This window comes from Peromyscus eremicus, chromosome 1, assembly GCF_949786415.1.
Source record: "Peromyscus eremicus chromosome 1, PerEre_H2_v1, whole genome shotgun sequence".
Taxonomy (NCBI): domain Eukaryota; kingdom Metazoa; phylum Chordata; class Mammalia; order Rodentia; family Cricetidae; genus Peromyscus; species Peromyscus eremicus.
Window position 1 is genome coordinate 2,944,994 of NC_081416.1, and position 5,368 is coordinate 2,950,361.

General features: G+C 39.5%; 1 non-coding gene across 1 annotated transcript; it reads left to right on the plus strand.

Annotated features, from left to right (window-relative positions):
- The first annotated feature begins 4,990 nt into the window (after positions 1-4,990).
- On the plus strand, positions 4,991-5,097 carry LOC131902874 (U6 spliceosomal RNA). The gene has a single exon (XR_009377153.1). It is a non-coding gene; the product is annotated as a U6 spliceosomal RNA (small nuclear RNA).
- Positions 5,098-5,368: the final 271 nt, after the last annotated feature.

Consider the following 5,368-nt stretch of genomic DNA (forward strand, 5'->3'; position numbering starts at 1 on the left):
TGCCATTATCAAAAAGCAGTCCTTTAAATAATTTTCTCACTTTTTTTTCCCTGAAACTTACCAGCATTGAGCCTTGATAGCATTCCTTATAGGCACAGTGAGTGAAAGCCTTTCAAATGAGAAACAGCAAAAAGGAAAAAAAAATCTAGGCACACAACAGTAATATACAAAATTCTAGGCAGAAAATTAAGTCCAATCCGTAGATTCTGTTTTTCCCTGAAGCAATAACCATTGCTAATCTACATGTGGAGCCGTAGCCAAAGAACATGGAAACCGTGATTATAAACAGTATGGCTTCTCTGTGCTTAAAAACTCAGAAACAGGCACTGGGGAAGGTGGCTCGGTTGGCAAAGTGTTCACCTTGCAAGCAAAAGGACAAGTCCCTAGAACTCATATTTTAAACAGAGCCCCAGGCGGAGTGGCTCCTGCCTGCAAACCCTGCCCTGAAGAGGCAGACAGGTAGGTTCCTGGGGTTCACTGGCTGGCCTGGTCTACTTGATGAGGTCCAGGATAGTAAGAGAAATATGTCAAAAAAAAAAAAAAAGTGAGCAGCCCCTGAGAAATCGCAGCTGAGTTGCTTCTGTTCTTGACTTGCACCTGAGCACACACATGGAAGCCACATACATGAACATGTGACAACATGCACACATATGTGCAAAGACTGCAACAGTTAGTGGCCCTGCTTCACAGCTTCATTTCTGCCCTCTTGTCCAGGATCCAATTCATAATGAAAATAGTGTTTTATGAATTATTAGAGTCTCTTCCTTTCTATTTATAATTGATAATTGTCTGATTTATCAAAGGCTTTCCCACAGATTTGAACCCTAATCCCATAGTCCATAACCCTAGCCTTTTTAATATATATTTGACAAATAAAAATAGTGTATATGTAATGGGAACAACATGATGGTTTATGTGTGTACATATTATAAAATGATTACCACAAAGAGCTAATTAATATAGCTATCATGCCATTTTCCCCCTTTCTTGTGCTAAGAAGACTTGAAACTACCTTCTCAATATGGAAGTATATGATGTGGCATTGTTAACTACAGTCAGAGAGCTATAAATCAGATGTCCAGAACTTACATGTCCTGGATAACTAACACTTTGTACTCTTTGACCTACAGCTCCGGTTTTCACACTCCTCACCCCTCCAACCACCATTCTACCCTCTGTTTTCCGAATGTTTTGGAGTCTGCACATAAGTGATGTGGTATTTGTCCTTCTGTGTCAGCCTTGTTTCACTCATAATTTTGTTGATGTAACCAACCGTCTTATTAAATAAGAAACACAGAGCCGATTTAGAGAAGAAAGCCAAGAGGTCAGAACTAAGAGCCTTACCCTTCCTGCTTCAGCCAAGAGAGCTCTCCAAAAAGGGAGCTACTTCCTGTGTGTTTGTCTTTATAAAGACTTTCGGTTCTGCCTTCTCATTGGTTGTAAACCCAACCACATGACTGCCTCGTCACTGCCCGTCTGTAAAGACTTCCAGGTCTTCTATGGTTGGGATTGAGATTAAAGGCTTGTGTCTCCAATGCTGGCTGTATCTTTTTACACACAGAGATCTACCTAGCTCTGTCTACCAAGTGCTGGGATTAAAGGCATGCACCACCACCGCCACGCTCTTGCTATGGCTCTAATACCTCTGACCCCCCGGGGAACTTTATTTATTAACATACAATTAAAATCACATTTCAGTACAAATAAAATACCACCATATAATTTCCTCCAGGTTCCTGAATATTGACACAAATGGTTGTTCATTTCTCTCTCACTGTGGACTGGGGCACACAGGTAAGGCTAGGCTGGCTGTCCAGTGAGCCCCAGAGATCCTCCTGTCTCTACCTCCCTGGTGCTAAGATTTAAAATGAGCCACCATGTCCAACATTCCCATGTGGTTCTGGTGGTTGAACCTGGATCCTCATGCTTGTGTGGCAAGGACTTTATCAGCAGAGCTGGCTCCCCCAGCTCTGTTCCTGTATCTTAATGACTGTGAATAATGTTGCAATGAACACATTGAAAATTGATGTAGCCATTGTGGAAAGCAGTATGGCCATTCTTCAAGAAATTAAGAATGTAAGCACAGATGTTCAGCCACTTCAGGAATATGCAAAAGGAAGCATCCCCTTTAACAGATGACCTCACTCCTTGTTCTCTTTTAAACACGTGATCCTGCTCTTTAACTTGGAAACCCCTCCTTCATCGTCCTCTTTCACTTAGGACTCAACTCCAGAATTCTACTACTGTGTTAGAAAAACCTCCCCTGTAACACAGACGTCCCGCCTGCCTACATCTTATTCGGTACTGAACCTGATGTTAAGACTTCTGTTCTAACAAAGAATTTCAGCAACCACTCCACTGAAGACCATGTATCTTTCAAACAGTGTGAGATGACAAAATATTTTAGAGAGACTGCACTTATTTTGAGACATTACAATTCAAGCAACGAATTAGGAAATCAGGAGAGTAATTCAGTCCTACAATGGCTGTGACAGTCTTATTTGTCAACAACTCGTTTTCAGAAGAAAATGGAACTCAAAATGCACAGCTTCCAAATTCAGACAAAGAGACACATAGAAATAGTTCTTCACACAATCAGTAGTATATTACAGGAAAAATGCAATGTACAGGTGAATTCCTCTAACGGAAAGACAATGCTTTGAACAAATGTAGCATAAAGATATTTCCAAATGAATGTGCAGTTTCTGAAGATGCCAGTAATATATGTAATGGTGCTTGATCTCATTAGCAAGCAGCTCAAACTCTTCAGCTACCATAAAACACAAATCACAATCAGCACATTCTCCAGAGCTGTATATCTGCCTGACCCAACTTCTGCTCTGCAGTTAACAATTTCGTTTTATTCCGTACAAAAAAAAGTTCTCATCATCTCTAAATTATGCAAGAAGGGCTCCAAAAAGTTCACACTTTTGTCTAGTTTTCACATTGCATGTTGGTGTATGTTCTACCGCAGTCTCTAGAGCTTGGGAAATGTGCCTTTAAAAACCACTGGCAAGCTATAATTAACTCATTACAATGAAGACAACCCCAAGACCTTCCTGTAGAGGATGCGGAATTCCAGGAAGCCTCCCCCAGACAGCACGTGAGGGCGTGAGTTTGGTTTAAGTCAAGTCAGCCTAAGGTACCTGAACTTTAGAAAGATTATGTCTTTAAAGAAGTGCTTTTTGGGCTGTAACCTGAGGAACCCTCATTCAGCTTCAAGGTTTTCCCATGCCTTCTTTGTAAAACACAAGGATAATTCCATGCAGAAATCAGGTAGGAAACTGCATCATCTCAGCACCTCTGGGAGACGTGCAATATGCATTGGCTTATTAAAAGTTCTGAAATGTTGCAGCAGCAACGAAATCTGGTTCATTTAATTTAATACTATGTTCCCAGTTTATTAGGCCAAGAAGCCCTTTCCATTTATGAGGTGTATTTAACTATGTTAGCGTCAACAATGTTCAGCAAAATACAATTTATGCCTTAAACTCTCGTATAGATTTCTGTTTAAGCAGCTATGGAGTTCTTGGTAACACACCAGTTTCCCTTTAGCCAAGAGCATCGAAGGGTGTGATCCTGGTCTAGGTTAGCATTCTGGGAAACTGAGGGTCATTTTAGGGGAAAGAGTATGAGTGTCTTATTTATAGATCAAAAAATTGAGGCTTTGGTGTGCAGAGTCAGAGTGACAATGTTGGTCATAGACTCAAAAGTCCCTGTTTTTTTTTTTTTTTTTTGAGACAGGGTTTCTCTGTGTAGCTTTGAAGCCCTGTCCTGGAACTCACTCTGTAGACCAAGCTGACCTCGAACTCACAGTGATCCACCTGCCTCTGCCTCCTGAGTGCTGGAATTAAAGGCATGCATCACCACTGCCCAGTTTGATTTTTTTTTTAAATTTAAGAAGAACGTATACAGTTCCTTTGTTCATTGGAAAAAGTTATATGAAAACTCAGGGTAGGCAGAGCCAAAGACCATAGGAAAATTTGACTCAAGAAATCAGTATTTAATTATGGAATAAGTGTGTAAGAGCCTCTTGAATGGATTTTTGCTTATTGTGAATAAGCCTGTTTGCTTGGTTGCACAAAGTCTAATATCTAGTATGGTTTTCTGTTGATTTTTTTTAAATACTATCCTCTCAGTTTTCATGATAGTGGAAATTATGGTATAGTCTATTATTCCAGATTAAAACTGCTCTTTTTCTAGACTTCTATACCTAAGTGTTGTTCAGAATGAGGGAAGCAGAAGGACTGCATTCCATTCAGCTCTCACAGTGACTGTGGTCAGCGTCCACTGGGAGGCACAGATATAGCTGAAAGAACATTTAAATGGCAGGAGAGTGGGGCAATCATGTGACTTGTCTCCCATATGACAGCGGGTGAAATCCTTCCTCCCAAACATTTATTTTTAATTTTATATTTAAATTAATATTGAAATATTTAACTATACAAGTAAGGAACAATAAAACTTAGTCACTATGCAGATGACCAGAAATTCTGTCCTGACTCCTGTTTCCACATAGATTCTTATTTTGAAGAATATTTTAGCTCCTTTGTAAAAAAGAAAAAATCAGTTTTAAAGTCAAGATCCCAACAGGAAGATGTATATTTTAAAGAGACTCAATGCTGAATTATGTATCTTCTTAAACATGACCTGAAGAGAACATTTATATTACATTTTAACCATAGCAACTCAGAGCACATCAATTGGTTTTCTAATACCAAATGGTCAGCCCTGAAAACACACATACAAGTAACATTATACTTATTGATCAGTTTGTTATTATGTATTTAGGAAACTATATGTGTGTGTGTGCATGTGCACATATAAACATATACATACATGTATTAGCAACAATTAATGAAAAAAGAGGTCATGAATTTGAAAGAGACCAACTAGGGGTACATGGGAGGCTTTGGAGAGAGGAAAGGGAAGAAGTAAATGATGTGATTATATTATACTCTCAAATATTAAAAGAACTAATTTTTTAAAAGTGCTCACTTCAGCAGCATATACACTAAAACTGAAATAATAAGAGAAGATGAGCATAGCCCCTGTGCAAGGATGACATGGTGTATTTGAAATATATTTTAAGATAACAGATATTCTAGAGCAGGGGAATGTAGCTCAGTTGGTAAGTTTCCTAGCATGCACATAGCCCTGGGTTCAATCCTTAGTACCACAAAAGCTGGACGTGGTGAGATATGTCTTTAACCTCAGGACTCAGAAAGTAGAGGTGGAAGGGTCAGGAGTTCAAGCTCATCTTTGCCCACCATGGTGGTTTGAATGAGAAGGCCTCCCCTAGGCTCACATATTTGAATGCTTGATCCCTGGTTAGTAGACTGTTTGGGAAAGATTAGGAGGTGTGGCC